Source organism: Triticum dicoccoides, chromosome 4A, assembly GCF_002162155.2.
Source record: "Triticum dicoccoides isolate Atlit2015 ecotype Zavitan chromosome 4A, WEW_v2.0, whole genome shotgun sequence".
Classification (NCBI taxonomy): Eukaryota; Viridiplantae; Streptophyta; class Magnoliopsida; order Poales; family Poaceae; genus Triticum; species Triticum dicoccoides.
This window is the reverse complement of record NC_041386.1, coordinates 159,073,965-159,093,089: the sequence shown is the minus strand read 5'-3', so window position 1 is coordinate 159,093,089 and position 19,125 is coordinate 159,073,965. Positions and strand designations below refer to the sequence as shown.

General features: G+C 46.9%; 1 long non-coding RNA gene across 1 annotated transcript; it reads right to left on the bottom strand.

Moving 5' to 3' along the window:
• Window positions 1–3,362: 3,362 nt before the first annotated feature.
• On the bottom strand, window positions 3,363–4,817 carry LOC119285516. Its single transcript, XR_005139505.1, has 2 exons — window positions 3,833–4,817; window positions 3,363–3,740 (listed from the first exon to the last, which is right to left on the bottom strand). It is a non-coding gene; the product is annotated as an uncharacterized LOC119285516 (long non-coding RNA).
• Window positions 4,818–19,125: the final 14,308 nt, after the last annotated feature.

The window sequence follows — 19,125 nt, the reverse complement described above, 5'->3', positions numbered from 1 at the left end:
TCAAGGTCTCCCTTCCCCTCCTCTAGCGCCCCCGCGGGCGGTAGGGGAGGAACCCTAGCCGCCGGCGCATCTCCACTTCCCCTCCCCTCCCTCCTCCCGCCGCCTCCAGAGGGCGCGCCTGGGCGAAGCCCGGCCGGCGCCGCCAGCGGCGGGGATTCTCACCCCCTTGCGACCGGTCAAATAAAAGAATGCACACATATGATTGTGCAAGGGTTGGGTAATGAAAATAAAGGATCATGTCATTATAATGAGAGGAAGAGGTAGAGAAAGGGATCGGTAAAAGGTGCCCAATCAAACATAAAGAGTGCACCCATACAATGTGCAAGGTTGGACAATGAAAAATAAAGGTTCCTGTGTAAAGATTGAGCAATAATCCAAATCCGTGTATCATTTTTTTAAACAGATTCTTTTGCCTCATACATTAAATAATCAGAAGAGAATTGCCCTGTTAATTAACAGAAAACCGAGCGAAAACTGTCACAATCCACTGAATGACACACACAAGATACCCAACACACACCTTTACAAAGAGTGCCTTGTCGAGCTAGCGCACACATGTCATCGTCATCACCTCTCCCCAAGCACATGTCATCGATGCCCCTAATCTCTGAGCTAGCAACTCTGACTACGCTGTAGACGAATGTCGACTCAACCCTCACCGCAGAAGCCATGCAGAAATACATGAAGATCCGTGCCAGAACTTAGTCTCCCGCACCGAGGTCAGCGCAGCTTCGCCTCTGAAGGATCTGCGTGCACTGCCCCTCGTGTCTCCGTCGTGGCCCACGCGACCACGCCGCCCCTCCTGCCGCTAGCCCGACGAAGCTGCCCCTTGTCGCTGCTAGCTCGACGACGCCAGCGCTCAGCTGAGCAGGCCCACGCCGCTCGAGCGCCTCACGAAAGGGAGAACCAGGCCCCGCCGCCGCGCGAGCTTTGCCCGAGGACGCCCTTCGGCGACGGCAATGGGGGGAGGGGGGGGGGAGTGTTGGGCAGCGACCCCTAGGGTATCTCCCGGGCCGCCCATGGGACACGGGAGGCGTTCACCGGTTTAATCAGTCTATCATTAAACCAAACACATTGGCGGAGGTCCGAATGCCTACCATCCACCCCATCTCTGCTTCCTATTTGTGGGAATTCGAACGCATCTATCTTTTGCCTCGGCGTTGGATACAGTCCAGAAGTTTTGGGGCGGTTTGGTGCACGACGTTGAGTTGCCCTAATGTTGCTAAGCTAAGTTTTTTTAGCATTGTCTAGCTTGTAGGTCCGAGTAAATAGGAATGTCTTTTTTGCATGGTAATATGTGTCTCATTTATATAGAATGAAGATTAAGTTACAAGGCACATAAGCACCGACCATACATGACTAAAAAGATTGGAAAATCATATGCAAAGTAGCAGCGCCTGTCCCTTTCCTTCGACACCACCGAAGCGGCCACCAAAAGATAAAAGGACAGATCACCTCTGCACCCAAGCTCCACGCGGAATGTCTTTGCTAACTACCCGACCATGTGAAACCAATGTTCCTTTTTTCTTGTACTGTATGAGCGTTGTAAAAAGATAATGGCTACTTTACGATAGGTGATATGCAAAATGCATAAACGCTAAGCATATATTTTGCAGAGCTCTAAGCCTAGATATTCAGTCACAAAATTCAATACAGAACGCCAAGCTAGGAACAAGTAGTCTGAATATTTACATAATTGTTACTTATACACTAAAGCTCTCTCCTTGAATTTATTCTAACTAAAATAAAATGTATGAATTTTGTCAAAATTTCTTGACATGTAAAGAGTAAAGACAGAAGCAGCTATACCTAAAATACACACACTAAAGAAAGCATGCTAATTAAGTTTCTTTAATTGAAATTTGCACAATGAAATTGTTCGCCAACTCCAACCATCTCGCTCTAGAGCTACCAAATCCACATAAGAAATATTAAACTGCATAGTACATGGAAGCAAAGATGGAGCTCGAAAAAAAATCCCATGATGATACCAACCACACGGGCGTGTGCAACAGAATATGGAGACAAGCCAGTTTGTAGGCCTCCAGGAGTAATTATCAGTTGCTACGTAAGAGCCGCCGCCCAGCCCTCCTCCACCCCCACCTCTCCTCGCCGCCGCCAACCCTAGCCGCGCCCAGCCCTCCTCCACCCCCACCTCTCCTCGCCGCCGCCAGAGGCGGTCTCCGGGCAAGTCCGGGGTGCCGCCAAGGAAGGTGGCGGCGGGGCAAGTTGCTGCTCTGCTTCCGCGGGGGCATTTGGATCTGGGGCGGCGGCCCCTCTGGTGAGGCACCACCGGCTTAGCGGCGGACGGTGGTGCGGGCGTTTGGTTCCGGCGTTCTTGGCCGCGCGGGCGGCGGAATCTCGGAGGACGAGGGCGACGGCGCCAGATCTGGCGCCCCTCCTCCCTGTACGGCGTGTTCTCCCCCATCCGGCCCGCTCGTGTTCCATGGGACGCCGGCGCTGGTGGTGCTAGTGGTGGGGAATCCAATCCGGGCGAAAGCCATGGCCGACCATGCTCGGCTGAGTCGACGGCGACGCCTGAGGGCGCCGTGTCCCTCCTTGGAGGCGTCTGACAGGTCTGATCCCCCCACTCCCCCTTCCCCTAGTTCTCCCGAGCGAAAGCTCCAACTTTGTTGGGCGGCGGCGGCGCCATCGGCGTCGTATCCTTCTTGAAGGCGCCGTTTAGGGAGCTTGGTGGTCGGTGGGCGCTGTTGGGGTGCGGGGGGTGGCGGCGGTGGTACCCTCCTCGTCCTAGCTCTTGCTTTCCATCGCCATTGTATCTTTCCGCTCTGCAAGGTGGTGGCGCTGTCTAGAGGACGGCGACGTTGGTGGAGCGGTGCTTCATCTTTCACATTGATGATGGCGGATCTCGGCGGCATGGTGTTGTGGAGACTCGGCGTCTGATGCGCGGAGATGGACTCGTGCAGGAGGAGGAAGCTGTCTGGTGTCATGGGGACGTCGATGGCAGACTGGCCAGACAAGGTAGAAGCCTCAATTTGATCTGAAGACGGACCTGTGGAAGATGGCGGCGACGACACACGAGTGCGTCTGACCGGATTGCGCCCCAGACCCAGTATGTGGCTCGGCTGGGGTTACCGAATGAGTTTCGGCTTCCGGCTTTTGATGTTAGGCTTAGGTGAGTGGTTTGGGTAGTGGCCCAGCTAGCACCCCCTCATCATATTGGATAGGAGTAGCGGCACATGTTGCCAAAATGGTGGATTCAGACACATTGTTGTAATACTTTGTATGGTTATCGAGAATAATCAATAAAGTGGCCGTATGCATCTCCCAGATGCAGAGGCCGGGGGTCATCCTCCTTTTCTAAAAAAAAGGCCTCCAGCTTTACTGGAATTCCATAACACTTCTTCATACATCTTTTTTTAGATGAACGCTTCATAATTGAATAACAAAAGTATTTTTTATGATGGACTAAATCGGTATCTCATGAAACCAAGTGTTCAGCCCGACAGATAGCAGCTCTTAGATGGAAACTAACACAAACATAAGAAAGGTCATCACGAGCAGCAGCAAATTAAAGAAGAATAGAGATGGGATGAACGCCAAGCATCAGGACGCCAAGCTCTCCGAGCAAACAGCCGCATTCCCTATCGAGGACCTCATCATGCCTGCCGGAGCAGCCCACCCGGCACACAGCAGAGGGGCGGCGGGGCAGGAACGGGGAAGCTCTGGCCTCACGAATCTAACCACCAAATTAATGGGGAAAAAGGCAGCACCTAATTCTACAATAATCACATCGTCAGCAATTGCATGTGATGCTATAGCCACAAGATCCATTGTAGATAGACAGGGCCATGGGTCACATATTTCTCACCTAGGAAGTGGATCATCGATCGCGTGCAAAATGCACCACCCGGATGTCGAGGCACTCGTAGGAGCAGAGCATGGTGATGCCAACGTCAGAGTAGAGAACCCGGAGTCCCTGAGGACGAGGTGCTGCTGCTGCTCTGCTGTGGAGAGTTGGGCTGGCCTCCCTACGACGCCGTCGTCCACTCGTCGAGCTCCGGACGCGTGTGGTGCGAACGAGGCAGTCCCTCCTCGGTCGGATCCCGTCCACCTCCGGCTGGTGGTGGTGCGGGGAAGAGAGCATCACGATGGGAGGGAGAGCTTGCAGGAGAGGAGAGAAAGAGAGGGGCCGAAGGAGGGACACGGCGTATCGCACAAGGACGGGGCACACGGCGACGGGCAGATGGCGTGCGTGGCCACCGCACGCCGTCCAGTTGGGGAGGTTGGTCGTCGTCGAAGTGGAGCGCCAAGGCTAGCACCAGTGAGAGGAAGGTGGAGGTGGGGGAGATCAGTTGCCAGCTAGAGAGCTGAAGGAGGGCCCAGTGTGGCGACCACGAGCACCGGAAGTAAGAAGAGCACAAGCCCGCGCTAGCGGAGGATCTTGGCCGCATCTGGGCAAGCTCGAGGTCACCGGCTAGATCCCATCGCGGAGGGTGTTCTTGGTGGAGAAGGGGGAGGTCACGACGGCATCGGAGGGAGGCACCCCGTGCTCAATGTCACCGGATCTGACCAGGGGAGTGACGGATGCAACGGTGGTGACGACGAAATTGGGAGGCCGGAAGGCCAGCAACGCATCGCCGTCCTCCTCCTCGTTTGGCAGAGGGTCTCGGGAAGAGGTTGGTCACCGGAGGGCGGGGATGGGGCGGTAGCCATCAGAGAAGAGTGCTGGAAGCCATGGCGAGCCAGTGATGGGGAGGAGTATGCAAACGTCAGAGGATGCAGCCAAAGTGACGAGAAAAAAAGTAATGACACTTCTCATGGGCTAGGAACCGTTCGCGTTATGGAACCTACCGTGGGCTGGAACCGTGAGCGCACAGGTCGATGACTGTCCTCCTGCCGTTCGACAGCCTACTAGCTGGCTCTAGTAGCCTATCAGCAGGGGACCATGGGACCATTTTTAGCTATAAGAGGAAATAACAATCAATAGAGGGACCAAATCCCAACAAGGGATGTGTGGCTGTGATTGCAACCTTTCCAGAGAAACAAAATAGCTTTGCTTTTCCCCATATATATATGTTCATTCATGACATCTAGCACCCGTACACTCTGGTACGGGCAATACGCTAGGGGCTTAAGCATACCCCATAATACGGCGTGAGAAGTCCGAACATTTTCGACAGTGTGGCACCCCGAACTTATAGCATTATATGCATCAGCTCCGAATCATGTCTTGGGTCAATAGTTGGGTTTGCCTGGCTCCCATATTTTGGTACCTTACGTTCCGCTATATTGGCTAAGGTAGCACTAGGAGAACTACTGCGATTGTGCCCTGGTTTTGCTGGGCTAAGCACCTCAGTAGAGAAAGCTAAAACTGACTGTCATGATAAGGCGAGAGACTGGTCGCTATTCGAGAGATTTCAAGTCCCTAAAGACTTATGCCGCTTAGAGCGAGGAGTCGACCCTGTCCGGCTTAAGGCGTGTATTGCGTCCCGAATTCGGCCTTCCGAATACTAGGGGCTTCGTCAAAATTTAAAATTATAGAATCCTATGGCTAAGTGAGAGTGATAACGCATTATAGTCTGATTGCCTTGTTCGTTGTGCTGAGCACCTCCCTCAAATGACCCAAAAATGGGAACAAGAGTGCTCAGGTTTATCCCGAACACCCCGGCACTCGTGGCGTGGGGGCAGAAGCTGACGACTAGCCATCTCTCATATTTGATAAACAGCCAAACAGAAGGCAATATTTTAAATTCAAACAAGCGTTGCATAGCGCATATGAACAAGTTTTCATAATACAGGATTACACGAGCAAGTTTACTCAAATATTACATCTTTCGCACACTCGTCCGCTACAAGACGGGCACCCTTCAGGACACCCTCATAGTACATCTCGGGGTAGCGATGCTCCTTGCCCTGCGGCGGCCCTTCCTTCACCAGCTTCACGACGTCCATCTTGGCCCAGTGCACCTTCGCACGGGCGAAAGCCCGGCGTGCACCTTTGATGCAGACAGACCGCTTGATGACTTCCAGCCGTGGGCAGGCATCCACAAGCCGCCTCACCAGGCTGAAGTAGCTATTGGAAAGGGCGTCACCAGGCCACATCCGAACTATAAAGCCCTTCATGGCCTGTTCGGCCGCCTTGTGCAGCTCGACCAGTTGCTTCAGCTGGTCGCTCAGAGGCATCGGGTGTTCGGTCTCAGTATACTAAGACCAGAACAGCTTTTCCGTTGAGCTTCCCTCCTCGGCCTGGTAAAACTGTGCGGCATCCGACACGCTGCAGGGTAAATCTGCGAATGCTCCTGGAGAGCTCCAGATTCGGGTAAGTAACAAGTAATTTACTTTCACATGCTTGCTTTGCATATAAAATGCCTTACCCGCCGCTATCTTCTTCATCGCATCAATCTTCTGGAGAGCCTTTTGGGCTTCAGCCTTGGCACCCTTTGCACTCTCAAGGGCCACGGCAAGCTCGGACTCTCGCGTCTTCAAGTCAAGCTCCAACGCCTCGTGCTTCGTCACGAGAGCGTGGAGCTCTTGCTGCACCTCGCCCACCCGTGCCTCCTGCCTTTCCCGCTCGGTGCGCTCCTTGGCCGCTTTGTTTTCTGCCTCGGATAGCGCTTGCTTCAGGTCGCCACCTCGGTCGTGGCCCCTGCCAAATTTACGATGATCATGTCATTTTGCAATCGCATTCTTTTTATATATATCCACAAACTAGGTATTACTTACCTTTGTTCTCCTCGAGCTGCCTCTTGGCAAGGCCGAGATCTTTCTTGGACCCTTCGAGGTCCTGCTTCAGTACGGCGACCTCCGTAGTTAGTGCGGCAGAGGCCAGTAGTGAAGCCTGCATACGCATATAGACATACTTATATTAGACTCCTGCAGATATTAGTTGATCCTCTATTCGGCTTTTCTTTTTGAACACCAAACAGAGCATCAGGGGCTACTGTCTATGCGGTAATATTTTTCCTATATTTCAAATACTTACCTCAAAGCCTGTTAGAAGGCTGGCACAGGCTTCAGTCAGTCCGCTCTTGGCGGACTAAACCTTCTGAATCACCGCACTCATAATAGTGCGGTGCTCTTTGTCGACGGAAGCGCTGCGAAGCGCTCCTAGCAGATTGTCCGGTGCCCCTGGATGGGCAGAGGTCACCGGCACAGGCGTCTTGCCCCTTTTGGAAGGAGGCCGCCTGCCCGAGTCCGGAACCACTGGAGGTTGCAGCGCGGTGTTTGGCTGAGGGCCGAACTCGGAGCCCTCGGGAGCCTTACTCCCTCTGCTCCTGGAGTCCAGAAGGTCGCCTTGAGGCGCCTCCGGGATTGTCTCCCCTCGACCTGGTGCCTCTTGAGACAATACCTTGGCATTGTCCGTAGGGAAAGGGGAGGTGGCAGTTGGAAGTGGATCGCTATCCATATCCGATGAGTCCAAGGAGCCGCCCGACGAAGATACGTCGATACGGGCTTGGGATGGTCTGCATAATCATATTCGGCGTTAGGAGAAGTAGTGCGACAAAGGTATGCTATGAGTTACTCTGGTATCCGAATACTTACGACTTCGCCAGGGGCTTGGCCCTGAGCAGCCACTCGTCTTCGCCTTCGGCGGCGGCGGTGGAGTAGTCCGGAAGGAGGGTCCTCCCCTTCTTGGACCCTTCGGCCCCCCGGTCGGGGCGGCCTTCCTTTTCTTGTCTCTCCCGACTGAAGGGGGAGCATCTTCATCTTCCTCCTCGTCTTCGGGGGAGGAGTGCGTCGCGGAGTTATCGGACGATGAGTCCGATACCACCTGGCGCCGGGAACTCTTTCGGGTTCCCTTGGCCTTCTTGGTCTTCTCCGGCACCTTGTAAGGAGCCGGAGTCAGCATCTCCGTTAGGAGAGCGTCCGCAGTGTCTTCGGGCAGAGGGGCCGAACAGTTAATCTGTCCCGACGTCTCCACCCAGTCATGTCAAAGGCACAGAGCTCAGACCCCGCACATGGTTAAGCTAGGGGAAATAAATATCCTACCGGATGTATAGAACTCACCGAATGTGCTAGGCGCTTCGCACTTAGCCCGCGGTCCTCGGTAAGAGAAGGAGGGACCTCAGCACCCTTGAACAGCACCCTCCAGACGTCCTTGCGCGTCGTGTCGAAGAGCTCGCTTAGAGTCTGGTGCCGGGCCGGGTCAAACTCCCATAAGTTAAAATCCCGTTGTTGACACGGGAGGATCCAGCGGAAGAGCATGACCTGGACTATGTTGACAAGCTTCAGCTTCTTGCTTGCCATATTTCGGATACATTTCTGGAGTCCGTCCAGCTCCACCGATGAACCCCAGGATAGGCCCTTCTCTTTCCAGGAGGTGAGCCGCGTGGGAATTCCAGATCGAAACTCAGGGGCCGCCACCTAGTTGGTGTCGCGCGGCTCGGTGATGTAGAACCACGCCGATTGCCACCCCTTTATGGTCTCCACGAAGGAGCCTTCAAGCCATATAACATTGGGCATCTTGCCCACCATGGCTCCGCCGCATTCTGCTTGTTGGCCTCCCACCACCTTCGGCTTGATATTGAAGGCCTTCAGCCACAGGCCAAAGTGGGGCCGGATGCGGAGGAAAGCCTCACACACGACGATGAATGCCGAAATGTTAAGGATGAAGTTCGGGGCTAGATCATGAAAGTCCAGCCCGTAGTAGAACATAAGACCACGGACGAATGGATGGAGGGGAAACCCCAGTCCGCGGAGGAAGTGGTGGAGGAAAACTACCCTCTCGTGAGGTTCCGAGGTAGGAACAATCTGCCCCGCAGCGAGAAGCCGATGCGCGATATTCGCGGCTAAGTATCCGGCTCCGCGCAGCTTCTTGATGTGTCCCTCCGTAACGGAGGAAGCCATCCATTTGCCTCCCGCTCCGGACATGTTTGGAGAAGGTTGAGGGAAAGGATGTGGACTTGGGCGTTGGAGCTCGAGTGCGCAAGAATGGATGAGCAAGCAGGAAGAAGGCGTGGGTAGAGAAAGGTTAAACCTTATCCCCTTATAAGGGCGGCAAAAACTATGCGCCCCCACTAGCCTGGTAAAACTCGCTTATCCCCCAAGCGCCGTAATTGATGGCGCGGTTGGGTTACCCACGCCCGTATTGATGAGAATCCCGTAATAAGGGGGACACGATCTCTACTTTGATAAGACGTGTCAAGAAACTGCCTCGCGTTATGTGGGGGGCTAGTTAAAAGAAACGGTTCGAAAAATCACCGGGCCACGGCATGATGTCATGTTGCCGAAACATGCCAGCAGATTAGATTTGTGGAAATATTATTCTCTCTACGGTGGTATGTGGAACTTATTTTGCAGGGTCGGAAACTATCCTTGTATTCAGATTCTTCCATGGTATATTCGGAGGAGGAACCCGCCTTGCAATTTCGAAGACAACACTGCGCGCTGGACTCATCGTCATTGAAGCCTGCTTCAGGGGCTACTGAGGAGTCCTGGATTAGGGGGTCTCCGGACAACCGGACTATATCCTTTGGCCGGACTGTTGGACTATGAAGATACAAGGTTGAAGACTTCGTCTCGTGTCCGGATAGGACTCTACTTGGCGTAGAAGGCAAGCTAGGCAATACGGATATGTATATCTCCTCCTTTTATAACCGACCTTGTGTAACCCTAGCCCCCTCCGATGTCTATATAAACCGGAGGGTTTTAGTCCGTAGGACAACATACAATCATACCATAGGCTAGCTTCTAGGGTTTAGCCTCTCCGATCTCGTGGTAGATCAACTCTTGTAATACTCATATCATCAAGAATAAATCAAGCAGGATGTAGGGTTTTACCTCCATCAAGAGGGCCCGACCCTGGGTAAAACATCGTGTCCCCTGCCTCCTGTTACCATCCGCCTTAGACGCGCAGTTCAGGACCCCCTACCCGAGATCCACTGGTTTTGACACCGACAGGCACCTTCTCGCGTTGATTCTTCTTCCCATATTTCGCAAATATTCCAAAAATATTATCCGTCAGTTTTTATCCCGTTTGGACTCCGTTTGATATGGATTTTCTGCGGAACAAAAAACATGCAACAAATAGGAACTGGCACTGGGCACTGGATCAATATGTTAGTCCCCAAAAATAGTATAAAAAGTTGCCAAAAGTATATAAAAGTTGTATAATATTGGCATGGAATAATCAAAAATTATAGATACGACGGAGACCTATCAGCATCCCCAAGCTTAATTCCTGCTCGTCCTCAAGTTGGTAAATGATAAAAAAGATAATTTTTGATGTGGAATGCTACCTAGCATAATCTTGATCATATATCTAATCATGGCATGAATATTAAGACACGAGTGATTCAAAGCAATAGTCTATCATTTGACATTAAGACAATAATACTTCAAGCATACTAACCATGTAATTATGTCTTATCAAAATAACATAGCCAAAGAAAGCTCATCCCTACAAAATCATATAGTCTGGCTATGCTCCATCTTCACCACATAAAGCATTCAAATCATGCACAACCCCGATGACAAGCCGAGCAATTGGTTCATACTTTTTAACGCGCTTCAGCCTTTTCAACCCTCACACAATACATGAGCGCAAGCCATGGACATAGCACTATGGGTGGAATAGAATATGATGATGGAGGTTTGTGTGAGAATACAAAAAAGGAGAAAGTCTCACATCGACGCGGCTAATCAACGGGTTATGGAGATTCTCCTCAATTGATGTCAATGTGAGGAGTAGGGATTGCCATGCAACGGATGCACTATAGCTATAAGTGTATGAAAGCTCAAACGGAAACTAAGTGGGTGTGCATCCAACTTGCTTGCTCATGAAGACCTAGGACATTTGAGGAAGCCCATCATTGGAATATACAAGCCAAGTTCTATAATGAAAATTCCCACTAGTATATGAAAGAACTCAAGAGACTCTCTATATAAATAACATGGTGCTACTCCGAAGCGCAAGTGTGGTAAAAGGATAGTAACATTGCCCCTTCTCTCTTTTTCTCTCATTTTTCCCTTTTTTGGTGGGCTTCTTTGGCCTCTCTTTTTTGGTCTTCTTTGGCCTCTTTTATTTATTTTTAAAGTCCGGAGTCTCATCTCGACTTGTGGCGGAAACATAGTCTCCATCATCCTTTCCTCACTGGGGAAATGCTCTAATAATGATGATAATCACACTTTTATTTACTTACAACTCAATATTACAACTCGATACTAGAACAAAGATATGACTCTATATGAATGCCTCCGGCGGTGTACTAGGATGTGCAATGATCTAGCGTAGCAATGACATCAAAAAACGGACAAGCCATGGAAACATCATGCTAGCTATCTTACGTTCATGCAAAGCAAGATGAATAAATGCTCAAGTCATGTATATGATGATGATGGAAGTTGCATGGCAATATATCTCGGAATGGCTATGGAAATGCCATGATAGGTATGTATGGTGGCTATTTTGAGGAAGATATAAGGAGGTTTATGTGTGATAGAGCGTATCATATCACGGGGTTTGGATGCATAGCCGAAGTTTGCACCAACTCTCGAGGTGAGAAAGGGCAATGCACGGTACCAAAGAGGCTACCAATGATGGAAGGGTGAGAGTGTGTATAATCCATGGACTCACATTAGTCATAAAGAACTCATATACTTATTGCAAAAGTTTATTAGCCCTCGAAGCAAAGTACTACTACGCATTCCCCTATGGGGATAGATTGGTAGGAAAAGACCATCGCTCGTCCCCGACCGCCACTCATAAGGAAGACAATCAATAAATACCTCATGCTCCAACTTCGTTACATAACGGTTCACCATACGTGCATGCTACGAGACTTGCCAACCTCAACACAAGTATTTCTCAATTTCACAATTACTCAACTAGGACGACTCTATATCACCACCTTTATATCGCAAAACTATTGCAAGGAATCAAACATGTCGTATTCAGTGATCTACAAGTTTTATGTAGGATTTTATGACTAACCATGTGAATGACCAATTCCTGTCAACTCTCTAAATAGATATAAGTGAAGCAAGAGAGTTTAATTCTTTCTACAAAATATATGCCCATGATCTAACAAATATAAGTGAAGCAAAAGAGCATTCTACAAATAGCGGTTTTCTATGTGAAGAGAAACAGGCAATCCAAACTTCAAATGATATAAGCGAAGCGCATGAAGCATTCTATAAAGCCATACTCAAAAGATATAAGTGAAGTGCAATGAGCATTCTATAAATCAACCAAGGACTATCTCATACCAGCATGGTGTATAAAAGAAAAATCAAAACTAAATGCAAAAGACGCTCCAAGATTTGCACATGCCGCAAGAACGAAACGAATCCGAAAACATACCGATACTTGTTGAAGAAAGATGGGATGCCTTCCGGGGAATCCCCAAGCTTAGATGCTTGAGTCTCCTTGAATATTTACTTGGGGTGCCTTGGGCATCCCCAAGCTTGAGCTCTTTCCTCTCCTCCATCTCCTCACATCGAGACATCCTCGATCTTTGAACACTCCATCCACACAAAACTCAACAGAAAACTCGGTAAGATCCGTTAGTATAATAAAACAAATCACTACTCTAAGTATTGTTGCAAACCAATTCATATTTTGTTTTTGCATTGTAGCTACGGTAATATAACTTTTCCATGGCTTAATCCACTGATAGAAATTGATAGTTTCATCAAAACAAGCAAACTATGCATCAAAAACAGAATCTTTCTTAAACAGGACAGTCTGTAGTAATATGAACATTCTCCATACTTCTGGTACCCCAAAAATTCTACGAAAATTAAGAAAAATAAAGAATTTGTATAGAAAGACAGTGCAAAAAGTTGCAGAACCGTTTGACGTTCCAGTAAAAAATGTAAAATCACGCACTACAGCCAAAGTTTTTGTCCTGCACCGCACAAACCAAGAAGTAATCTAAAACATCCTAAAGGAAAATCTTGGCACATTATTTTTATTTGTAAACTTTATAAAAGCACACAACAGAAATAAATGACTCTCTTAAACTTCTGGGTTGTCTCCCTGGCAGCGCTTTCTTTAAAGACATTAAGCTAGGCATATAGTGCTCAAGTAATGGATCCACCCGGATCCCAAGGTATATCAAAGCCAATTTTAATTAACAATGATTTGTGATTTAGTAGTGAGCACAAGATAACATATATCATGCAACAACGAATTCTAACTCTCTTCCTATGGATAGGCATGTCATAAAAGAACAATTCATGCACACATAGTAAAGGCCAATGCATAGTATAAACAGTTTCTTGCAATTTTATCATATTAGAAACATAGAGAGGTGGAGATATAGTTCCTCTCTCGTAATAATTGCAAGTAGGAGTAGCAAGCACATGCATATTATATTTATCAAAATCATCATGTGCAACGGTAAAAGGCCCCATCAATATAATCCTTAATAAGGGCAAACTTCTCCGCTATAGTGTAGTCGGGAGAATTCAAAAATATAATAGGACTATCATGCGTGGGTGCAATAGCAACAATTTCATGTTTAACATAAGGAACTATAGCAAGTTCATCTCCATAAGCATATTTCATATTGGCATCTTGGCCACAAGCATAACAAGCATCATCAAAAAGGGATATTTCAAGAGAATCAACAGGATCATAACAATCATCATAGCATTCATCCTTCGGTAAGCACGAAGGGAAATTAAACAATGTATGGGATAAAGAGTTACTCTCATTAGAAGGTGGGCACGGGTGATCAATCCGCTCTTCCTCCTTTTGTTTTCGCTCTCCACCTCATCTTTTTCATCCAATGAGCTCACAGTTTCATCAATTTCTTCTTCCATAGACTCCTGCAAAATATTAGTCTCATCTTGGACATCAGAGACTCTCTCAATAAAATCATCAATATCGGAATTGAATTCATAATTCCCATAGCAATATTTAAGGATAGCTAAATTTTCAGGTCTATAAACTGAATCATTAAGATTTTCACACTCTTTAAACAAAGATTCAATTTCATAAGAACCCATAAAAGCAACGCATTCTTCTATTTGTTCCACATCATAGTAATCATATATACCATTAGCATAAGAAGCCAAGGTTTTATCATCATCAAATTTGCATGAAAAGGGAAGTTGTGGAGCCTTCATCCTAGAGCAACAAGTATAGTCATATCTCAAGCATAGTTCCCGAGCATACCAATGCAACATATGAATTTGATCCCATAATAGTTTCCCTTTTTGAGTCAAGCGATAATCCCTAAAGTATTCACGTTGATCCAACGTGTCTCCCGTCACATAATTGAATGGGGTTTTCTCAGGATTATCAAAGTAGTACATACTATTTTTCACATAACCAGCATCGAGGGTTTTACGAGGTTCCCCATCTCCATGAGTAGCAGGCACACCTATTTTTTTTGGTATTTCGTGTTCCATATCCATAACTAAAGATAGAGAACAACTTAGAACAGAAAATAAAAAATTACTTAGTGATAAAGCAAACAAGCACACATGAGAATATTCACCCCACGCTATTGCTCCCCGGCAATGGTGCCAGAAAAAGGTCTTGGTAACCCACAAGTATAGGGGATCAATTTTAGCCTCTTTCGATAAGTAAGAGTATCGAACCCAACAAGGAGCTAAAGGTAGAACAAATATTCCCTCAAGTTCTATCGACCACCGATAAACTCTACGCACGCTTGACGTTCGCTTTACCTAGAACAAATATAAAACTAGAAGTACTTTGTAGGTGTTGTTGGATAGGTTTGCAAGAATATAAAGTGCACGTAAATAAAAAGTAGCGGCTGTTTAGGTAAGAAGCAATAAAGAGTATAGCGAGTGTGGAAAAGTGGTGGTAGGAGTTGGAAAATTGTCCCTAAGCAATTGACTACTTTACTAGACCGATAACAAGTTTTATGTGGGAGAGGCCACTGCTAGCATGTCATCCCTGACTTGGAATTCTATGCACTTATGATTGGAACTATTAGCAAGCATCCGCAACTACTAACGTTCATTAAGGTAAAACCCAACCATAGCATTAATATATATTGGTCCCCTTCAATCCCGTATGCATCAATTTCTATGCTAGGTTGAAGCTTCTATCACTCTTGCCCTCCAATACATAGTCCTATCAACATACAACTAACCCTATGGTGTGATCCACGTGCGTGCTCATATGATGGGAACTAAAGGACAGCAACATAACCACAAGCAAATTAAATCAATCATAGTAATTCACCAATCACCGATAGAACAACGAAAATCTACTCAAACATCATAGGATGGCAACACATCATTGGATAATAATATGAAGCATAAAGCACCATGTTCAACTAGAGGGTACAGCGGGTTGCGGGAGAGTGGACCACTGTAGATAGAGGGGGGAAGGTGATGGAGATGTTGGTGAAGATGGCGGAGGTGTTGGTGTAGATTGTGGTGATGATGATGGCCCCCGGCGGCGTTCCGGCGCCACCGGAAGCGAGCGGGAGAGAGCCCCCTTCTTCTTCTTCCTTGACCTTCTCCCTAGGTGGGAGAAAGGTTGCCCCTCTGGTCCAAGGTCTCCATGGCGTGGGAGGGGCGAGAGCCCGTCCGAGATTGGATCTGTCTCTCTCTGTTTCTGCGTTCTGGGATTCTGCCCTTTCATTGTTTCTTATATATCCGGAGATCCGTAACTCCGATTGGATTGAAATCTTAGCCCAGATTTTTCTCCGAAAATTAGCTTTCTTGCGGCCAAAGAAGAGCAGCAACCGCCTTACGAGGGGCCCACGAGGGCCAGGGGCGCGCCCCCTGCCTCGTGGCCCCCTCGGGCACCTTCTCGCATTGATTCTTCTTCCCATATTTCACAAATATTCCAAAAATATTCTCCGTCAGTTTTTATCCTGTTTGGACTCCGTTTGATATGGATTTTCTGCGAAACAAAAAACATGCAACAAATAGGAACTGGCACTGGGCACTGGATCAATATGTTAGTCCCAAAAAATAGTATAAAAAGTTGCCAAAAGTATGTAAAAGTTGTATAATATTGGAATGGAACAATAAAAAATTATAGATACGATGGAGACGTATCAAAGCCCAATAAGGACCATATACTCCCCGGCGAATTCCCGAAACTCTTCGGTACTCCGATAAATACCCGAACCACTCAGAACCTTTCCGATGTACGAATATAGCCTTCCAATATATCGATCTTTACGTCTCGAATATTTCGAGACTCCTCGTCATGTCCCTGATCTCACCCGGGACTCTGAACAACCTTTGGTACATCAACACACACAAACTCATAATACCAATTGTCATCGAACGTTAAGCGTGCGGACCCTACGTGTTCGAGAACTATGTAGACATGACCGAGACTCATCTCCGGTCAATAACCAATAGTGGAACCTGGATGCTCATATTGGCTCCTACATATTCTATGAAGATCTTTATCGATCAAACCGCATAACAACATACATTGTTCCCTTTCTCATCAGTATGTTACTTGCCCGAGATTCGATCATCGGTATCTCAATACCTAGTTAAATCTCGTTACCGGCAAGTCTCTTTACTCATTCCGTAATGCATCATCCCACAACTAACTCTTTAGTCACATTGCTTGAAAGGCTTATAGTGATGTGCATTACCGAGAGGGCCCAGAGATACCCCTTCGACAATCGGAGTGACAAATCCTAATCTCGATCTATGCCAACTCAACAAGTACCATCGGAGACACCTGTAGAGCACCTTTATAATCACCCAGTTATGTTATGACATTTGGTAGCACATAAAGTGTTCCTCCAGTATTCGGGAGTTGCATAATCTCATAGTCAGAGGAACATGTATAAGTCATGAAGAAAGCAGTAGCAACAAACTAAACGATCATCGTGTTAAGCTAACGGAATGGGTCAAGTCAATCACATCATTCTCTAATGATGTGATCCCGTTAATCAAATGACAACTCATGTCTATGGCTAGGAAACTTGACCATCTTTGATTCAACGAGCTAGTCAAGTAGAGGCATACTAGTGACACTCTGTTTGTCTATGTATTCACACATGTACTAAGTTTCTAGTTAATACAATTCTAGCATGAATAATAAACATTTATCATGATATAAGGAAATAAATAATAACTTTATTATTGCCTCTAGGGCATATTTCCTTCAGCATGATCATGTAGTTGACATCGTATTTCTCGCAAAGCCACCATGCTTAATTTTTCATACATGTCACTCTTGATTCATCGCAATCCCGGTACACCGCCGGAGGCATTCACATAGATTCATATTTTGTTCTAAGTATCGAGTTGTAATTCTTGAGTTGTAAATAAATAAAAGTGTGATGATCATCATTAGAGCATTGTCCCATGTGAGGAAAGGATGATGGAGACTATGATTCCCCCACAAGTCAGGATGAGACTCCGGACGAAAAAAAGGAGGCCATAAAAAAGAGAAAAGAAGGCCCAAATAAAAAATGAGAGAAAAACATAGAAGGGACAATGTTACTATCCTTTTTCCACACTTGCGCTTCAAAGTAGCACCATGATCTTCATGATAGAGAGTCTCTTATTTTGTCACTTTCATATACTAGTGGGAATTTTTCATTATAGAACTTGGCCTGTATATTCCAATGATGGGCTTCCTCAAATGCCCTAGGTCTTCGTGAGCAAGAAAGGTGGATGCACACCCACTTAGTTTCTTTGATGAGCTTTCATATATTTATAGCTCTAGTGCATCCGTTCCATGGCAATCCCTACTCCTTGCATTGACATCAATCGGTGGGCATCTCCATAGCCCATTGATTAGCCGCGTCAATGTGAGACTTTCTCCCTTTTTATCTTCTCACACAACCTCAATCATTATATTCTATTCCACCCATAGTGCTATGTCCATGGCTCGCACTCATATATTGCGTAAAAGTTGAAAGAGTTTGAAAAGGCTAAGTATGAAACAATTGCTTGGCTTGTCATCGGGGTTGTGCATGATGAGAGCATTTTGTGTGACGAAAATGAAGCATGGCCAAACTATATGATTTTATAGGGATAAGCTTTGTTTGGCTATGTTATTTTGATAAGACATTATTGCTTGGTTAGCATACTTGGAGTATTATTATTTTTATGTCAACATTAAACTTTTATCTTGAATCTTTCGGATCTAAACATTCATGCCACAATAGAGAAAATTACATTGAAGAATATGCTAGAAAGCATTCCGCATCAAAAATTCTGTTTTTATCATTTACCTACTCGAGGACGAGCAGGAATTAAGCTTGGGGATGCTTGATACGTCTCCAACGTATCTATAATTTTTTATTATTCCATGCTATTATACATTCTGTTTTGGATGTTTAATGGGCTTAATTATACACTTTTATATTATTTTTGGGACTAACCTATTAACCCAAGGCCCAGTGCAAATTGCTATTTTTTTGCCTATTTCAGTGTTTCGCAGAAAAGGAATATCAAACGGAGTCCAAACGGAATGAGACCTTCGGGAACGTGATTTTTGGAACAAACGTGATCCAGACGACTTAGAGTGGACGTCAAGAAACAACCGAGGAGGCCACGAGGCAGGGGGTGAGCCTACCCCCCCCCCCAGGCACGCCCTCCCCCTCATGGGCCCCTCGTGGCTGAACCAACCTACTTCTTCCTCTTATATATACTCATATACCCTGAAAACATCTAGGAGCACCACGAAACCCTATTTCCACCGCCGCAACCTTCTGTACCCAAGATATCCCATCTTGGGGCCTTTTCCGGAGCTCCGTCGAAGGGGGCATCGATCACGGAGGGCCTCTACATCAACTTCATGGCCCCTCTGATGATGTGATTAGTTTACTTCAGACCTTCGGGTCCATAGTTATTAGCTAGATGGCTTCTTCTCTCTCTTTGGATCTTAATACAAAGTTCTCCTTGATCTTCTTGGAGATCTATTCGATGTAACTCTTTTTTGCGGTGTGTTTGTCGAGATCCGATGAATTGCGGGTTTATGATCAAGTCTATCTATGAACAATATTTGATTCTTCTCTGAAATCTTTTATGCATGATTGGTTATCTTTGCAAGTCTCTTCGAATTATTAGTTTGGTTTGGCCTACTAGATTGATCTTTCTTGCAATGGGAGAAGTGCTTAGCTTTGGGTTCAATCTTGCGGTGCTCGATCCCAGTGACAGAAAGGGAAATGACATGTATTGTATTGTTGCAATCGAGGATAAAAAGATGGGGTTTATATCATATTGCTTGAGTTTATCCCTCTACATCATGTC